Source organism: Hermetia illucens, chromosome 2, assembly GCF_905115235.1.
Source record: "Hermetia illucens chromosome 2, iHerIll2.2.curated.20191125, whole genome shotgun sequence".
Taxonomy (NCBI): Eukaryota; Metazoa; Arthropoda; class Insecta; order Diptera; family Stratiomyidae; genus Hermetia; species Hermetia illucens.
Genome location: NC_051850.1, coordinates 2,955,110 through 2,975,582, shown reverse-complemented (window position 1 = coordinate 2,975,582; position 20,473 = coordinate 2,955,110). Strand labels below are relative to the sequence as shown.

General features: G+C 45.3%; 1 protein-coding gene across 1 annotated transcript in view; it reads left to right on the top strand.

Moving 5' to 3' along the window:
* LOC119647757 (protein phosphatase 1 regulatory subunit 16A-like) overlaps window positions 1–20,473 on the top strand; it is a 431,507-nt gene that overhangs the window by 58,069 nt on the left and 352,965 nt on the right. The window contains exon 2 of the mRNA XM_038048875.1: window positions 631–825. The gene's annotated coding sequence lies outside the window, so the exon portion shown is untranslated. The remainder of the gene's footprint in view (window positions 1–630; window positions 826–20,473) is intronic.

Here is a 20,473-nt window from a genome sequence, read left to right as displayed (position 1 = left end):
CTAACTGAGTGGCGCGCATTTTAAAAAATGAAGTTATGCTGCCGCACCTTGTATTTATCTTGTTTACTAAAAGTTTTATTAAAATATCTTTGGGTCTTCAATTGAATACTCAGATCCCATCAGATGATTATCGGCCTAGTTGTATCTCAGTATTCAATTGAAGACCGAATGATATTTTAATAAAATTTTGAGTGAACAAGATAAATATTTACTTCCAAATATAATATTCACGATAATTTTTCCTCCTTTCAAAGGCACGTGGCGTTGAAAATTCACACCATTTTCTTTGAAATATTATCAAGATTAATTCTGACATTTCCATCTTGTCTGCCATCTCGGAAACACCTGCTACTCCAAATAAAAAGATTCTCATCGAATTAGTATGCAACGTGTTAATTACATCACCAAATAATTATGGAATGCAAAAAAGTTTAACACAAACATTTCTAGTCAAATATCTTCGGCATGCTAAGCTCTAGACCCGATTAGCACGTGAAAAGCTCTTTGTATCTGAAAGAAAAAAATTGTATCTGGTCCGAATGCTGTTCGTGCTTGTTATCTTTATGTATTTGCTTTTTTACAGATAGATTTGATCTGGTATTCTCATTTCTCTTCTCGATTTGTTTTTAGGCTTTTACCTTGGATTAATGACATCCATTAATCTCTTCGGTTAATACGGGATAGAAATCAATCAAGTGATGAGCAAGTCGAACGAATGAAAACAACGAAAAAAGTCCATCGTTCATCGGATCTTTCAGTGGCATCATCATCGCTCGAATACCGTTGGCAGTGAATAACAACAGAAGCAATAATAGCACCAGAAAGGTAGGTGTGAACTTCTCTTTTTTGCTATTTCCCGATTTTTCACCTGGTGTAACAACAAACATTGGAGATTGAAAAAGCCTTCGTGTAAAGTGATGGCTATTTTTCTTAAATTCGATGGAACGCTACAAAAATTCATCTGGTTTAGAGGGTCTCAGATGCAAGGCTCATTTGCTGAATAATCTTCAAAACATCTTCTGAATGGTTCCTAAGAAATCATCTCTAATTTTAGTAAACGGTAGCCATCTTTCCTACTTGTAAAAAGCATCCCGAAATGGTGTGTCAGCGAACAGGTTTACATTTCTAAAACTGGCCATAGTTAGTATATTCTTGGAAAATGGGACATGAAACGGCGGAGTCATACTACTGGAATTCCTACAGCTCAACAAAACATATAAAAAGAGGTTAACACGTTCGGGCTGAAGACTAGCGCCAGAAGAAAACTAAAATTCTCAATCTGACGAATCGGGTTCAATGCATAAATAACACTAAGTCGGACTCTCGGACTGGCCACTAAAGATGGAGGCATAAAAACGAAAAGCTAAGCTCCGTTCCAACGTGCATTATCGCTTACAGTTTCTTTCTTCTTCTAGTTGAAGGAAAATGGGAAGTAGTCTGCAAAATGAAATAAAAATCTTAGATTGGAAATGCAAGATTCAAAATTCGGAAAACCTAGCAGTTTTTTGTATAGATATCTTTTGTAACTTTATGCTTCGCTGTTAAAAGTAGCATTCGCACCAAACTTTCCACTTTTACTGCCGGCAATACTACACTCGTTTCAGTCACTGTACCTCTCTGGAAGACTTCCAAAATACGTTATTGTCCTTTCTTGTAATTTGAATTTTTTTCACTTTAGGTGATTCCAAACCTTGTCAGTCAAACCTGCAATGAAGCTGAAAGCTGCATCCTCTGGAGGGATCGTGGCGCATCTGGTGTGAGCATCGTACACACTGCGGGCTCGGGATGGTGTCCAATCTTTAGGGCGGAAATGAAAAGGGCTAGGGCGCGAACGGCATGATCGGCATTTTACAAATTGACATGCACCGGAGTGCAACTGCTCACCAATTCCTAGCTCAGTTCGCTGCGGAGGTAAATGCTGTATCTAGTGCTGATCAGCGAGCAATACCGAAGCAGGGACCCCGCTGCATGACATCTCGACATATCGGGTACCGCTGCCATCTGGGTTCGGGACGACGTTCGAGTTCATGTTCTTGCCAAAGGCCGAGGGGGTTTAACGAAAAACGAGACGATGCCGGCTGTTTGAATTTGAAGTGGAAAATTCTGAAATTGACTTGGAAAAGTTTGAAGTTAGTTTGGGTATTTCTGAAATTGGTTTGGAAAATTCTGAATTTGACTTGCAATGCAATGTATGTTATGAGTAAAGACAAATAAGAAAAAATTGCTGAAATGTCCAATCACATGCGTTACAATCTGATTCTCGACTCCTCCATAAATAAGGTAACGTTTTGTATGTGCTCCAATTTTGGATCCGTGAACAGGAACCTCACTGAGCCGTATAATCGACCTTGGTTGAATTGGGGTAATTAGAAATTATGTGATCATTGGTTTCCCTGACGCCAAATGTAATGCGATTGTCCGAGGACCTTAATTACTGTCCTACTGGGTGTTGTGGAGAACTACGGTTTGACTAGAAGGTTTGAAAGGATGATTTGCCCAGCAAGATTGGATACTAATTTAAATGCATTCATAGTAGCTGAGGAAGGACTGATTTCTGTTCTTAGACGCGGAAGGCGAAGGGAGCATGAAGCATGACAGAATATCTGTTTTTAGGAGAAAACTTATCAGCAACCGCTGTCTGTAGCTACAATTAGGTAGTCGGTCAAGTCTAATTTACTGGTTGAATTCTCAGACGGATCAGAGGAGGGAGAGGTGAAACCATTTTTAGTACGTGGGTTTTTTTAATAGTTTTAGACACTCTTCTGAGTTGTGAGGTTGGAAGATAATTTTTTTTTTTTCGAGATATCTGGGAATATTTAAGATGTAGATGACGGAATCTGTGGAGAAAAGAAAATTATCGCAACACTTTTGACTTTCCTTGTGGTGTTTTCCACATGGTTTCTGACAGTAAGGGTGCGCTTAGGACACTGCAAAGAAACGTGAGTGATTTTTTGTAGTGTGGTTATGGCCAACGATTGAAGGAGTTGTTACGACTTTAAAAAAAAAACAATGATGTTTGTATTCTCCAGTTGTAATTTTAGTTTAAGTCCTTTGATTCCCTCAAAAAATTGGCGAGCTTGCTTCCTAAATAGCTTTTTCGTCATTCCCAACTGAAACTCTCTTTAAAATTAAAATTCTACATTTCCTGAAGGATTATTTTTCAATGGGAATGTGTATAGATTGAAGAGTGCAGCGCTCAGGACACATCCTTGGGGAATGCCGTTATAAATTAACCCCGAGTCAGACCAAAAGCACATGTTTCCTTTTGGTTTTCGCTACTGTTATATGTGGCCGAAGCTCATTTAGGCAAGCCACGCTGGATTTCCTTTTTCTGTATGCATAGCGGTTGTTTGGTAAATATTGAGAATGAAGTTAACGAGCCTGACCTCGAGAAGAGTGTTTAGAACGCTGAGTATAAGACGTACATAAGTCCCCATGTCAATGCAAAAGTTCGTCTGCAAAGCCTAGGCTTTGAGAGCTCGTTTCAACTTTACCTTTGCATGTTGGTTCCAAAGGCGCTTTTTATGACTCCCAGATATTTCACTCGTTCGGAGATTCTAAGGGTTGTACCTCTCATCTCTGGGAGGCAAAGACCATCCAGTTTTCTCCTTTTTGTATTACTTATAGCGTGGTTTTATTTGAATTTACTGATTTACTGCTTGAAGCACCAACTGTCAATCACGATCACGATCAGTAACTCGCACAGTCACGTCATCCGGATAAGGTAGAGTAAATAGTAATGAGAGTTGACCGGGATACTCCACACAAGTGGCGATAGCACATCTCCTTGGGGGTAGCCTTTCGGTGCTTCTGCTGTCAGGTAGCAATTGGCACCCACCTCAGCACACAGTAATCTTTGCGTTAGCATATTATAGATCCACTTAATTAAAGTATCATCGACACCATGCACTCTGATGGCATCACAAAGTTTTTCGCACTGTCAAACGCCCTTTTAATGTCCAAGAACTTCCGCATCGATTACTTACCCTTAAAGTTGCTTCCTCTAGCTTTGAAACCGGGTTATGAGGTCTAGTGCAAGTTCAGATAAATCAGACTTAGGACACGTTTATTTTGCTAAATTACGTTGGAGGTATTGATAGGTCACCCTTCTCTCGTGGTTACGTGCGTAGAGTTAACGCCACGGTCTTCTTTAAACACAAATTGGTTTTACGACCACAATCAGAGTCGCACTGTGACAAGCAACAACGGTACCAGTCTATGCTAAATGCATGGTATACTGGTGGATGTAAGAACTACCTAAATGTCTACCGAAGTTGAAACGCAACTTCACGTTTGAGACCCGAAGGTCTCTTTGTCCGCTGGGACGTAACCACAATCCTCATGAAACTCCCATTGGGGGGACAAACGCTACAACCGAGCTGAAAGTGCACGAATTCTTCTGAGACATAAATTCAAAGGGCTATTCCGGTTCCCATGGTACAAGTAAGGTTTCATGGGCGATGCCACTTCAGATGAGCCTCCGTGCAGGTTTGGGTCCGATCGCCTGTATAAGACTTGGAGCTTTCGCCTACTGCATCTCGGCCAGCAAGCCAAAGTGGATAGTATAGCGTGTCCCGATGTCACCTCGAGGATGTTCTCCTCAGCCATTTGGTTTTAGTTTGGTCGACAGGGTTGCTGCCTCGTCTTCCTCACTGCCACCTCAGAGCATCCCTTCTTTCGTGGTGATAATAGTCAATTTTAATGATCATTTATTCATCGCCCAACTTCCAGGTTTAGTGTAGTGTTAGCCACATGCACTACCAAATAAAATGTCATGATTATCGCTTTACGAAGAGGGCTATACTGCGATTTTGAAAGAGGGAAATGAAGGTGAAAGAAACAAAACCTAAAATGAGGCAGAATTTATTCTCGAAACTTAATAATAATAATAATGTTCTGTGGCAAAATAGTCCAATTATATCAGGGTCTTTAATCGTGTAAGAGCGCATTCATTCTCAAAATTACCCCAACTTAAAAATTTGGAAATGAAATCACCAGGACACTGAAAACTAATAATAAAACAATACCACATTTTGTAGATTTATTAGCCTTCGTAACTAAGAATAGGCAACAATAGGCAGGTCACGATTTTAGAAAGTTTGGTGCAAATCCTACTATTATATTAATAATAAATGTATAACATAATATATCAAACTTGCGGCAACGATCACGTGACCAAGAAGTGCAAGTTGTGGCGTCAACATCTCGGCAACCGATACAGCAAAATCGATCGCAAAATGAGTCCCCAAACAGCATTGCTACCTTGAGTATGGTAGACAGTGCTCCCGCGGCAATGATCGAGGAACTCGAATCTTGTTACGCGATGGTCATCGACATAGAAGAAAACCCGATCACGAATCAACACCAATATACGTTCCCGGGGGCGACATCCCGAAAATCAGCCAAACCGCTGTTCAACAACCTCCAAAACCAAAGAAATGGAACCGGTGAGTTAGATTTGCTGATTATTACCAGGTTGGACTTCAGTATTTCGTACGCCACCAGCGTCGTTCAATAATAATAATATCACAAACCCTCGTCTGGCGTCACGGCACGGCCACCCTCCCGACTCATTCCCATTCAAATCACTCGAACGTTGAAGTATCCTGTTACCAACTCGAATTCGTGTTATTTGCAGACGCTGACTTCCTCCAATAGCCATTCAATATCTGCCGAGCCCGCAGGCACAAATGCGTGTTAGTCCTTAACGAACACAAGCTCCACATAATGCTCATATGCAAAACCAAGTTGCAATATAAGTTCGAACCCAGGTTTTTTCAACTTCAACCTTTTCCGTACTGGCCGTCCAGAATGCTCACCCCATCGGTAGTGGTATAGCCAACCTTACTGCTGAGAAATTCTGGGCTTACCAGTATTTCCTACCCCATGACAGCTTCAAATTACTCGAAGTTACTCTCATTTCCTTTGAATCCTAAGCATCCTATTTTGATAAGCTTCTGAATCCGACAACTGGCGCCCCCATACAAGTAGCCCAAATCGATGGCGATATTGGTGGTCCTAGCTCCACTACACATCCTCCATTGATTACGCAGTGCGGTCACTGAAATCAAACAAAGCGTCGGCTTCGGACGAGATTCCAGCCGAGCTGCTAAAATCTGGTGGATTGGGCCTATAAATGCGATTCACCAACTACTGCTGCGAATTTGGGAGAAGGAGGATCCCAGGTGACTGGCGCAGGAGCATCTTTTGTCCCATCCACAAAAAGAGGGATAGATTGCGTTGTAGAAACTACAGAGGCATTTCACTTGTCTGTTCGTCCTATAAAATACTGACGAAAATTCTGGAGAATAAAATAAGACCATACGTCAAACGACTCATTGGCCAGTTTTAAGGCGATTTCAGGCCGGCCAGCTTTTTACTGTTGTTCTACAAAAGTGCTGGGAATATAATGTTGACGTGTACCAAATTTTTGTCGACTTCAAGCAAGCATACGATAGTATAGATCGTGGAAAACTGGACAATATAATGCTGCAATTTGACATATCAGCTAAACTAGTACGACTGACGAAGATGCCTATGACCGACTCCATTTGACAGGTCAGGATCCAGAATACATCCGCCCCAACTCCGTCCCCAAGCGAGCGCGTGTGGGATTCTCACCCACTAAAAACCATCTCCGGACTCTCCAGCCCCGCGGTACCACTATTTAGGTATTACTTCGCGGGGTAGGTTTGCCCTTGGGCACTTGTCCTTCTCATATTTGCGGCTTTCCTCCTTCTTAGTTCCTTGAGACACTCCTCCTGCATTTGCATTATTGCGAAGCAAACCGTATGCCACTTCTCCTCGGACTTCAGAGCCCCACAACTCAGCTCTCCGAGGTCACGCTCCTACCCAACACCTGGTTTAAGCTCCTCTTCTCCATTACAAATCTTGGGCAGTAAAAAACCACATACTCAAGATCCTCCGGTATGCCATCGCATCTGGGACAGCTCGGAGAATCATCAAACCAAAAGCGGTACAGATACTGTCTGTAGCAACTACCGTGTCCCGTGAGGAACTGGATAATGTGGTAGTTGGTCTCCCCATGTTTCCGCTCAAGCCACACCCTAATGTTGGGAATGAGCCTGTGCGTCCACCGACCTTTCGTAGATTTGTCCCATCTGCGTTGGCAGAAATCATGCGACTCTGACCTTGACGCTCTTTGGGGTCCTCATCCGTCCCGTACCAGAGAGTCTTCTCTGAGAGGTAATTTGCCACCAAATTCACTAACTATCCGGAGTCAACTATGTCAACCAACGCCCCTTTAATTCTGCTCCAGTTGGCCGAGTTGAATGCTTTTTTGGCATCCAGCGCCAACACGGCACAGCAGCCGCTAGAAATCAGTGCACCTTTTGCCTGGTTTGTTAGCATGCTAATAGTGTCCACTGTAGAGCGCGGACGTCGGAAACATTCGCATTCCGACAAACCATTGCTGGCTTCGAAGATGGGTAGGAGTCTGTTGTAAATGACTCTCTCCATCATCTTGCCCATTGTATCTAGTAGGCAGATAGAACGATGCGATGCTGAGTTTCCAGGTGGCTTGCCAAATTTCGGAAGCAACACCAACTTTTGCTTTTTCCACTGGACAGGGAATATTCCTTCTTTTAGATACGCCTCGAAGATGTTGGCGAAAACGTCGGGCCTAGTTTTCACTACCAGTTTCAAAGCTCGATTGGAGATACCATCCAAACTTGGAACCTTGTTGTCACCAATCCTACCACATATTTCCCGCAGCCCTACCACAGTTACTACAGATATGATGCCCTCATTAAGCTGGATAACGCCTTCTCCTATTTTCGTTGTGAGGGAACAGAGTGGTAACAATCTCTTTCAGGAGGCGCTGACAGATCACCTGGGGTGATCTCCGCAGCCTTTTCATTACCACTTTATAGGCCTCGCCCCAAGGATTTAAGTCGGCATGGTCACACAGCTGTTTGAAGCAGTTCTTTTTGCTTCTCGCATTGGTTTCTTTAGGCGGCCTCGCAATTGCCAGTCTGCTTCCTCTCGACTGTCGCCCCCGAATTTTCTCCTGAGCTTCTGGCAAAGCCTCCTTGTCCAGAGCAACCGCCTTCTGGGCATAGTAGCATCGCATGCTTCCGTCACCCATCGGGTGATTTGTGTGGCTTTTTCTCTGGCCGTACCATTCAGGTGGTCGCTGTGAGTATAGTTCTCACTAACATGCCAAGCGACTCTGCTGGCTAAAGCGGCACTCACTTATGTCAGGTCCACTATATACCCCAGGCCCCTTCCCCGGAAAGTGTACGAAGTCCCAACATTCGCCAGTACCACGTCTAGCTCCGCGAATGCCTCGAATAGAACACGTTCCCTCACATTAGTTGTCCTGCTGCCCTATTCAAGTGCCCACGCATAAAAATCGCCTGCTATTGTGGTCGGCCAACGTCGTCTGCTCCTCATACTCGGCAGGTATAGCGCTGGGTGGAGCATAGCGACTGTAGATGTGGACGCCTTTCACCTTCGCTCTGGTGAAGCGCTCCTCGCGGTGCTCCATGATTTCCTCGAAGACTTGTTCTCCACAAGCCCATAGCGCTGCTTGGCTCGTTTGGTCTTTGGCCCAAATGCTACCACAGTGGTTTCAATATGGCTCACTTATTATGGCCACATTGATGTTTTTCTCGTGTGAAGCTAATTTGACACACCCGTAAGGCGCAATACCAACAAGAGTCAGTTTTTTCTTCAGATAGGTTAGAGTGAGAGTCAAGGAACCATAGTTCAAACACATATTCCAAAAAAGGCCCATTGTATTGTCTAATAGTGTGTCTGTTCAGACAGTTCCCTATCCGCGCGGCTCACAGGCTTATGGGAATTTGAGGACGCTTCCTAGAGGTAGATTTTTACTGAAGAGGTCCTACCTTGAAACTTTCGATTCCAACATTGCGCTCGCTTCTGGGAGATCCTAGAGGCAACCCAGACTTATTTCCGGAAAAATTAGGCATAGATGTGGTTGACGTCCTATGCCAAATAAGGTCATGGGGATGACAAGAAAGGTCTTCCAAATTTGTAACAACAAAACGTCTCACAATCCACTTCTTTGCATCACACTCTAGAACTGTATATTTTCTTGTCTCCCACCACCCAAAACATTCTTATAGTGGACGTAGTGAACCCAATATGTTAGGGTCCAGTGACAGTTACATTTAACCATATCCAATTAGCGCCAAACTAGACACCACAGCCCCACTAAGCCGTTCCAGTTTACAAACCCATCAGTTCGGCTGAATTGGGTTCACACCAAATTCCATCCTCTTTCGCACTTCAGCTTACCATCCGCGCTGTCGTCCCATTTGGCTTCAGGACATGTCCACCTCCACCGAACCTCATAAACAAAACACCCCATTACATAACTCTGAGCAAACTTGCAGTTCCAGACAATTTCGTGGCTAGTGCGTTCGCTGATTTTACAATGTGTGTAGTGTACCGTGTGGTGTTTGCTTAATGGCAGTCAACCAGCAAGAATGACAACAAAAATCTATAAATCATCCCACACATTCTCCACGCCGGCAGATAGGGGTCTCTTCGCCGCAGACCCAATGCCACATAACCATACATCAGCATTCACGCGTACTTAATTTTATGACTAATTTGAAAATGAAAGTCGTTTTGGAGTTAACGTACTCTGACTCTCGCCGCAGCCAAACAGATACAGTCAATTGCATAATATCTGTGCGACACGGCCGGTTGCGATGGCTCGTTTTTCGTCCCCCTGTTCTTGGCCCACTGCAACCTTCCGCCCCAACATTCTTTCTACAATTTCCTCCTACACTTTCGGTGCTTTTGTTCCGAAATTGTGATTTTTGTACAAAACTGTTTGCCCATTTTACACCCAAAAAAAGAAAAGATATCACAAATGAAATCACAAATGCTAGAAATAACAGGCAAGTAATTGACTTTTATGGAGGCGGGACGGGCTTGTTGGTTGATACTAAATGGATTTTCCATTTATTTCTCATGAAATATAATATTTGCAAAATTTAAGTCTTTTTTTTTTTGCGGTAAGTGGCGGCAGTTTAGGAGAAAGTATCTTTTTTTGTGATGCTTCACTTGAGGACGTTTGCGGAGAGTGTCGAGAAACTCAGCCAAAAAAAAGCAAATGCAATAATGATCTGAAAGTGCTTTTAGGGAGTTGCTTGTTTATTTATGGTTTTTTTCCTTGTGGAGTGGATCTAAAACCGAGTTGGACCCCAGTTCTGACTATGTGGGCTATTTGAAAGTTGTTTAGACCAAATTGCGAAGGTTAACAATGGTATTGATGCAACTTTTGGAGAAAACGGAATCATTCAAACGGTGATTTGTTGCGTTGGAGATAGAAGCTTTTGTTTTCCACTACTTGTAAATTAGACCCTCCTTTCAAATCAGCCTATCAAGGCTGAAACTGGGTGACAAATTAAAGCATGTTCAGAAGAGTAGAATTTCGTGTTTCCACTCATCAGTGATGGTTGGTGATCACAAGCATGTCTGCTTCGTATGCGAAATTGGGTCTCTAAAAAAGATAATGTGATTTCTATTTGATAAGGGGGCTGGTTTGCGCACACGAAATAGAGCTGTTTCTTCACTTGAAACGATTTATTGAAATCAAGCATACCAAACCCAATCTGTACTAAACTCGATCATGACGTACTGGTAGTCCTTGACAATACCTCAAATATCCAAAAACGAATAGTGTTTTTTTACCAAATTTGATGTAGTCTTTTTCCTTCTTCGTCCAATTAGTAATTATCGGAATCTCTTATCATGATCCCATGATCACAAAACACACACATCACATGATCACCACAACTTTTTGGAACCAGTTCTCACGCACATTTCCAGCAACTTTTGTCTGAATAATTGCTCTGCTACCTTGAAATAAATGTGACCACCACGATTTGATGCTTCTTTATGGTGATCTAAGGTTCCGGTTATCAAATGCTACACCACTAATGGATGGGAATCATGGTTTGTTTAAGGAGGAGGTGTTAAAATATTCATTTTAATTCAACGTTTATGATAAAGAAAATGGCCTTAATCTTTAAGCTGTTGTTGTTAATTGGGGATCAAATTTGGGTGGTTGTGATAAATGTCGATCATTATTGGAGATTTATCCTAAATAAAAGAGTATAAAATATATATTTGATGGGTCGCTGCCATAGAATTAGAAAGGTGTTTGTAAAGCACCACGTTGAAATCTTCTAATTTTGGAGACCCTAAAGTGGCGTTGTCTCGCGTGTCAGTTCAGTTTGTGATCACAAAATAATAATGCATCTTTTTTCTCGGCACAGTGCAACAAAGATTTGGAGTCAATATTCATGAATAGGACACCAAATATATGACAGAATTCCAAAAAGTACCCCCTGAGGCCAAACGTCACGTTGAGCGAATAAAATTTCGGGGGTGATACAAAGTCTACAGAAGTCGACTGCTTCAATGGTTTGCCAATTAAATAAACTGATCTTTCTACCCGCAAACCACAGACAAGAGTTTCTACAGCACTAAAACTGTCAAAAATTGTAGGACATAGAGGAGGCAAGCAGGTCGTATCTGTCACAACCACTGTCAAAATAAAATCCGAACATATTATTTCTGGTCGTTCTAATTCCACCTCTTGATTTATACAAGGAATATTGGAGAGTTCAGTCTACACACAAAATTAGATACATTTTGTGACAGATGAGGTGGCTATGGAAATTCTACGTCCATCCCGAAAATACTTCACGTATACTTCGGAAGGGGTATTCCTGGGTACAAAATAATATATTTTGGATCGTCGTGCTCTCCCCTTCTCTTAATTTGCTTACAACATCCTTAATCCAATCCACGCGGGGCTTATCACCTGCAAGCTCTTCCCTCAACGCCTAATGGAAAGCATTGTTTTTGATGGACCTCATGTGCACTCCCTCTTATTAGCTTCCCTAAATCGACCTTCATGACTCCAAGCTTAGCTAGGCTTTAAGGAAAGCAATCAAGTGCTGTTGCCTCTCAATGTCAATTTCGGTGTCCAAAAAGGTACTAGACAAAGTATTCTCATCAAATTTCGTGCCATCGAAAGTCAAAAGTGAGTCCGGCCTCATGGAGGCGTCGAAAAATGCAATCGAGATGGCCCAAGTGGTAGCCATTCGCCGTTTAGCTTCGAGACCAAATGAGGTCGAGGTCTGCAGATACCCTGTTTCATCAAAGTCTTTCTTCGCAACAGTCAGCTTCTAGGGTGAAAGTGAACACCCTTTGAGAAGATTGGAGAGCCCGTAGTGTTGATATGGTACTGCATATGGTAGTGAACTGGTCTGGAGAAACTACTTTCAGTACTGATGTTGCGGTAGTTTCTGAGGAGTGCGCGAATGCGGTGGTCGGCAACGTTGCCGAAAATAATTGAAAGAGTGTCGGCTTTGCAGGTACAAATTTTTCCTGACCTCTTTATCAAAACCTTGTTCTGCGAGTCCACCAGCAACCCACAGTGACAAGAAGTCTTCGCATAATATGGGGATCCTAATGCCCGCCAGAACGAAACTCCACAAAAACGTTCGGTGCAGTCCGAGACTCACGCCCACCTGCCTATAGCCATAGGTGCGGATGCGAGAAGAGTTCGCGATCGCCCCTCGTAGATTCTGCGGAATTCGGTGTTTGGACGGGTACAGGGAGAACCGACACCTCAGCGCCCGTGTCGACCAGGAAGCAACGTCTGCTTACGGGGTCGAAGATTGTAAGTGGACATGGTACTGTGCTTCGAGTAACCGTCGCCGGGCGCTCAGTGAGCCTAGTTTTTTGTTGCGTTAAACGTGCATTCGGTGGAACATTTAGTCGCTGAAGCTCGGTACTTACGATAGTAACAGCCAATCGTTGAGACCGATGAGGATCCCGGCGTGCGACTACTCGAACGCCCATTTCGGGAAGCAGACCTGGACCGTGATTGCAAACGAGATCTATCTCCCGAACACAAAGTACCAACCGTCCCTGGGAGCTTTGTGATGGCGTCAGCCAGTGTCGTCACCATGGCCTTGATCTCGTCCACTTTCCGAGTCGGCCGTCGCAGCCAACACCTCCAGCAATCCCCAGTTAGATCAAGATGGCGTCGGTGCTCTCCCGAGTGGTTGCAGTCAGAGGGACTTCAGCAGCTCATAGCGGAACTTATCCCTACCCAGCTGCCTCATTTCTCATAGCAACTGGCTGGTGGTACGGTCGTTTATAGTGTCAGCTCATGCAGCAAGTGATTAAGCTTCGTTTCCTGACTTACTGAAAGTCGCCTTTAGACGGACGAAGCATCAGTCATCCAGCACTTCCGTGACGATTCCAGGTTCCAATGGTCTCCTCGTCGAGATTGATGAGAGCGTGGTTGGACCGAGTGGCCTCCGTCGTCCAATAAATTTAAATCATTTATTACTTAAAAAAGAAAACACCATTATAAACGTTAATGACTTATGAAAACTCAGTTGAGGAACATTTATCAATTATTAGAAATCAATTATAAAACAATATCATTTTTGTATTTTCTATTCAAAACGAGAAAAACTCATCTCAACTAATTTTCCCCCAACATAAATCACTGACTTTTTCCTAATCCTCGATTGCTTCGCCAGCCTCGTGATTTTCGCCTCGTTACCCCCAGTTAGGCTAGATCAAATCCCACGCGCCGTGCAGCTCTCTCCTCCGAAACCTCAGCTCCGGAGGCAAAAGGCTTTAACCTGGACACGGAGACGTCCTTATGCCTGCTGCCTGCCTGACGTCAAGCCTAAAGATGTGCTCATATGGACGTCATATGGTGGCTGTAAAGGCCTCCGGGAAACTTCCACGCGAACCAATACGTGTATGCAGACATCCAGGTCCTTGAGAGTGTTAGCCCTCGTCGAAGAATGATAGAATGGCGGGGGTGATTTAAATCTTGCCACAGTGTCCCGAAGCAAACGCAAAAACCCAGTGGTGGAAAGGGTGGGTATCGGACACAGGATCGCTGGGGAGTCTCAAATTCTCCCCGTATACCAACTCGGGGAAACTGGCGGCAAACTCTTCACGATGGGCTGTAAGTAGGCCACGTAAAACGAAAGGCAGGACTTCCGACCACGAAGAGTAATCGTGTGCCATTATAGCAGCCTTCAGTGTCCTATGTCAGCGTTCCAGCATCCCATTAGATTGCCAGTGGTACGCAGTCGTCCGGTGGCGTTTATAGCCCAGGAATTTATCAAACTCCGAGAATAGGCTACACTCGAACTGCATTCCCTGGTCAGTAATGATTTCGTCCTAAGCTGCAAAGCGTGTTATCCATTCATGACAAAGAACCTCGGTCAATGATTGTGCGAAAATGTCGGCCAGAGGCATTGCTTCAGATCACCGCGTACATACTCCTTGGGTCCATCATCGGTATTATACCAAAGTGTCCGCTCATGCAAGTAGCTATCGATAATCGCGACGAGGTAGGTGGCAACACCAATCGTCCCCAGAGACTCTCGTATAAGGTTCCAATTGGCCGAGTTGAATGCATTCCTCACATCCAGGGTCACCACCACACAATATTTGCTGGTACAACCCCTTCCATGAATTGCATTTTCGGCCAAACCAGTAACCATTTTGATGGCATCAATGGTTGATCTGGCTTTACGGAACCCATACTGCCTATTTGACCTTAGCTCTCGACGACTGGAAGTAATCTATTATAAATAGCGCGCTCCAACATAGTATCTAGAAGACATATGCGTCTATAGGAGGACGGTTCCCCTGGAGGTTTGACACCCTCAGGCAACAGCACCAGCTTTTGTCGCTTCCATGGTGCAGGAAAGATACCCTCGGACATGCACATTTCGAACAGCTCCGCGAACATATCCGGTCTACATTTGACGGCAAGTTTGAGGGCGTTTTTGGTATATCGTCCAGACCCGGGGCTTTGCTGTCCGCTATTCGACTGCAGATCTCCAGCAGCTCGTCCCTGGGGACTGGTGGAATCGGCGTCACATTCAGGGAACGCTGCAAGGTGTCAGTACCCCCCTCTTGCCGGGGAAGTAATCCCTGGATTAATTTCAACAAGATCATAGGGCACATGATCTGCGGAGACCGGCCTTTGAGGGAGGGGGGGGGGGGGGGGGGGGGGGGGGGGGGGAGGTCTTCTAGTTTGGAATGAGCATCTCCTAGGCATCGACGAGTCTCATGCTCTAGAGAAGCTTTGTGTAACATGGGGAGATCTATCCGTGGAGGCAGGTCTAGCCACACTTCCATGAATTTTTGTTCATCCATCGTTTTTGCAGACCCTCCTTGTGTTCTTTTTGATTTCGGCTTCCGAGGTGCGGATTTCCTGCCTTGTGGCTCTGTCCTTATTTCAAAGGTGATTGCCTGGTGGTCGCCGTACGTGAAGCCCTCGTTAACTTGCCAGGACGTCACGTGCCGCGCAGGGCTGACAAAAGTCAGAACTACAATTCAACCAGTTCCCCCTTTCTGATAAGTGTTTACATCGCCTTCGTTGGCCAGAACTACATCCAACTGGGCGAATGCTTCTAATAAGCACCGCCCCCTTGCGTTAGCCTATCAGCTTTCATCTTTGGTCTAACAGGTCTTCAAACTCAGGACTTGTTAGCACTGATGAAGGGAACAAGTGGTTCCCGAAATATCAGTATTTGCAAAAATAAAAATATCAACACTAGCAACTAAGAAAAAACAAGTTTCGCTGGAAACACCGCATAATTAACCTTAGGCGCTTATTTTTGCCCACACAAAGCCACTAGCCGCCTGCCCCATGCTATATTGTATGGCCTGACAACCGCACGCCCATATTGCCGCTCCACCAGTCGAATCTGTGACCCATATACCACCGTCAAGATTTCCGTACGGTTCACTAATGATAGCAATCTCCATCGCGGACTCGTAAATGGTCTGGGCCAGCAAATCTTGTGCGACCCTGCAATGATTGAGGTTTATTTGTATTAACCCCTTTTTTTCATTGCAGTTAACGTCTTCCTAAATTTCGGGCATTTGCCACTTCCGGCAATATTCCGGTTATCCTGTCCCTCGTTTCCTTCGCACAAAATGCTTTTTGGGTCTCTATTCACCACTTGGCAGTATGCCCTTTCTCCACCCCTTTGACATTGATGGGAACGATCCATGCCGCTAATGCGTGCCTTCGCGAAGTGTCTAAACATTAGGCATTTGAAGCACGTCTTTAAAGAGATCTGTTCCCTTAGTGAGCAAACAACCCATCCAATCCGAACCTTCCCCGCGACCAACAACTTCTGCGCTGACTCCACTGACAGTCGCATCGTGGCCGTTTGAGTACCGTCGTAAGCTTTTGTTAGGCTCACGATGGATTCTTCCCTGAAATCCTCCAACTTGAATTGTTCCTTCAAGGCAGTGCAGATCTCTTCTCTGGATGTTACCTCATCGAGATCCTTGCACTGGATATAGATCTCATGTTTTTGGGAACGAACCGCGACATTCTCCCCAAGTGAGTTTATAACTTGGTTGCGAAAGCCGTCAGTTTTCCCCACGCTGGATTTTTTCAGCTCAAACATGAGATCCTTTTTCTGGGTCCTCCGGATTCTGCTGACATTTCCGCCTAGGTCTTTTAGGTCGGGGTCAGATTTCACCTTCTCCAGTATCTCCGCATACATTAGATGTCCTCTGCTGGAGATGACAATTGCCTCCGGGCGAATTCGCACCTTTGGTTTCTTGTTTCTTTTTTTGTTCACGACCTTAGTCCAACCACCGCTCTTATTTTCCTTCGGTTTCGCTTCGCTAGCCGCCATTCCTACTTTGGGCACTTCTGAACTTTTAGTTCCGTTTGTTGGACTGGTCAAGACCCCTTTTTTCCTTTTTGGTGCCTGTTGATTCCCCAAAGCTTCTTCCTCTTTGTCTCGCACTCTCTTAATTGATCGAAGATTGTTGACCTTGTGCTTTGGTGTCACTTGGGTCACCTGTGACACTGTCGGGGCTGGGATGTTCGGTTTTTCCTTAGGGTTTCTTACTTCTTCCTGCGACCTATTGTAAGGCACCCTAATGGCTCTCACCATGTTCTTAATGGCTTGGTGCACGTCGTGCTTGTCCTTGATGAATTCGGACAGCACAACTATTTTAGTTCCAAGCTGCATAAAAGTTAGTTCTTCTAGGTCAGAGCTCTGGTCTCAGTGAGTCTTGCCCAGATTACTCCTTTTACTGACACCTTCACCTTTTCCAATTGCTGAGCTTCCATGAGCTTTCTTTTTTGCCGGCTTTGGTATTGGAGGAGATTGTAAAATTGCTTGCTTCTCCTCAATGGATCTATTTGCTGCTGCCGGAATACCTCTTGATCAAAACCGATGGGTGTCGAAATCGCTTTTTTTGGCCAGCTATCTCCTTTTAGCCCATCATTCTTTGCCTTAGCAATTGGTGTTCTTGGTAGAGTTGTACTTCTTTTGATCACCTTCTTCTCCAAATCTAAAACACTTGTAGTGTTAGATGCCACGATGGCCAAGTTGTCCACCACCGAGGCACTGCGGTCGAAGGATATCGACGGCCGGGAGCCCGCTTGCTCACTCCCAAAAGCCGCCGGCACTGGGTCGCGGTTCAAATCTCACTGGTAGCAGAGGGGTGTGCTATCGCAACTGGACGTCGGGCACCAGTCGACTCTAATATGAACGAGTACCTGAGTAAAATCAGGATAATAATCTCGGGCAAGCACAATGCTGACCACAGTGCCTCCTAAAGTGTACTGTAGTGTACCGTTGCGGTCTTGAATGGAGTGCTCTAACACACTTTAAGGCCTTGATCCAATATGAATTGTTGCACCAACGATTGTTATTTCCGAGTTATCACAATCTCGGCAGATGCCGGATTTTACCTAATACTAGCACTAAGTGCCAAGCATTTAGGCTCAGACGATCCTACCTACTTAAAAACTAAAGGGGCGCCGGTGGTGGTGGCCGGTGGTAGGTCAGTGGGAGAATCCGTCGAGTACTCCCCGCAACATCGTGGTGGCGACCACGCCATCCTGAATGGCACATATGAACCCCTCCGTCTCAGCAAAGAGCTCCCCAGCACACAGCCATCTGTTCGACAGATGCAAATCGACAAATGGCTGCCAAAGACAATTCAAGTGTTTACCAGGCATTGCCTTCGACTTCCATTCATCGATCCGCTCTTGGTCCGACTTCACCCCACTCAGAGGATTGAAAGATCGATCCTTCAAGTTAAGTGGAGTCAGCCCACAGTCTGCCTTACAGACAGCCGCATGCAAGGGACTCGCCTGCTCTTTGCTGTAAAAATAAGCGTGCAGCGAGTCGACTTGGCGATGATGTGCCGCCACGTCAACCACGCCCCTACCTCCGATGTCACGAGGCAGGTTCATCCGCTCCACGGCAGACTTTGGGTGATGCATTCGGAATTTGGACATAGTTGTTCGTATCCGCCGCTGGACGTTTTCTAGGTCGGTCTTCGTCCACGGCAATATTCCGAATGCATAAGCCAGTGAAGGGATAGCGAATACATTCAACGTGCTCATTTTATTCTTCCCCGAGGGATACGATTTCAGCACCAGCTTTACACGTCGCAGGAATTCGGACAGCATAGCATCCTTCAGATCACCAACTCGAGCATGGGTTCCTTGCAGAATTCCTAGGTACTTGTAGAAGTCTGTCTCGGTCATAGCTTCGATGTGGAGGTCACCAATGCTATGTCCGGCATGCGACCTTTGTGGATGGCTTGGATTCGACATTTGTCTAATCCAAACTCCATCCGAATATCACGGCTGAACATGTCTATTATTCGCAACAGACTTCTAAGATGGTTGTCAGTACCAGCATACAGCTTGATGTCATCTAGGTACATCAAGTGTGTCAGTTCGCACTTAGCACGTATAGCCAAACCATGCCCTCTAGCATCATTCAGTAGCCATGAAAGGGGGTTCAATGCCATACAAAACCAAAGGGGACTCAACGAATTCCGCTGGAAGATGCTGCTCGGTATACGGATGGGCTCTGAGGTATTAGCACCCTCAGATGTACGCACCGATAAGGTGGTGTACCACCCTTCCATGACTGTCGCCAAAAACTTTATTAGTTTCGGATCAATGCGATACAGATGTAGGATGTCGATTAGTCAGGTATGCGGAACGCTATCAAAAGCCTTGGCATAATCGATATAGCAAGTGAAGAAGTTTCTTTGGCCTCTAGTTGCTTGTCCTATAACTACCGAGTCGATAATGAGTTGCTCTTTGCAACCCCTTGACCCAACTCGGCAGCCCTTCTGCTCCTCGGACAGAATGTTGTTGGTCTCGAGGTGCGCATTGATCCTTCCACTAATAATGGACGTGATGAATTTGTAGAGGGTTGGTAAGCAAGTGATCGGTCTTGTGTCTGCGGGGTTCTGCACCGTGTCCTTCTTAGGGATAAGGTAGGTAATCCCCGCAGTGAGGAAAGGTGGAAATTCCTCCGGCCGACTCATGACCTCATTTATACTGCGTTCCAACCGACTGTGTACGCTGGTAAATTTCTTATACCAGAAATTCTGCACCCGATCCAGACCTGGGCCCCTCCAGTTCTTCGAGGTGTTTATGGCTCGTCGAACTTCCTCTTCGGTAACATCCGCGAAATTCATGCCAGGTGTATTGGCATGGCGGGTGGCTTCGACGGTGATCCACTCAGCATGTTCAGCATGCTGGGCAGGTAACCCCCAAAGTCCACCCCAATACCCTTTCGCTTCCGCCACCGAGAACTGTATTGTCTGGGCGCTCTGTTGGGATTCGTTGAGAGATCTGAAAAAGCTCCGCTGGTTCCTCGCGTATGTCGCATTCTGGACACGTCTGGAGTAACTTTCGCCATACCGTCGTAACCGACTGCATACGACAGAAAGTTTCTGTTTTAGTGTGTCCAGAATTTCAACAATGGGTGTCTCACAGGGGATGGCATAGTTCCGGTAAACCCTCTGCACTTTATTTCTCACCCGTCGGCTGGCATTGCCAGTGCTGACCTGAATCAGTCTAGCAATGTCCTGCCATAGTGAGTCACGCCGACGTTCGAAACGAATTTTCCATGGTGGATCTCTTTTGTCACTCAAACCAATAACACGAAAGCGAATCTTCTGACCGTGGAATCTGATAGCCGCAACTGCACCACAATACACAAGTGATTGTAGTTGCAGTAGCGACATATCAGCACACAGTCGAGATGCAATCTCATCATTGATTTGAGATAGAATTCCCGGAGTTGCTGGAGATGCATAGAGCCTGGGAATACCTGCTCTATGCAAAGGATCCATATCCGAGAATTCTATACACGCTCTTTGGAATTCGTCCTGAACCTCAGCGGAAACCTCAGCTGGATGATGGAGAAGAGTGCTTCGGCGAGTATTGGAACTGTTACCTGCAGTGCAGCGTGGTGTTGTTGATGCCGCCGCCGCTGCCCCCATCGACTCTCGGTCACCAGTCTCCCCGATGACTTCAAGTCGAACACGTCCCCTGATGGTGGCCGGGATTGTATCGCTGCGAGTGATAAAGCGGTACTAGTCTGCGACTCGCTGCACAGTCACGTGCGGG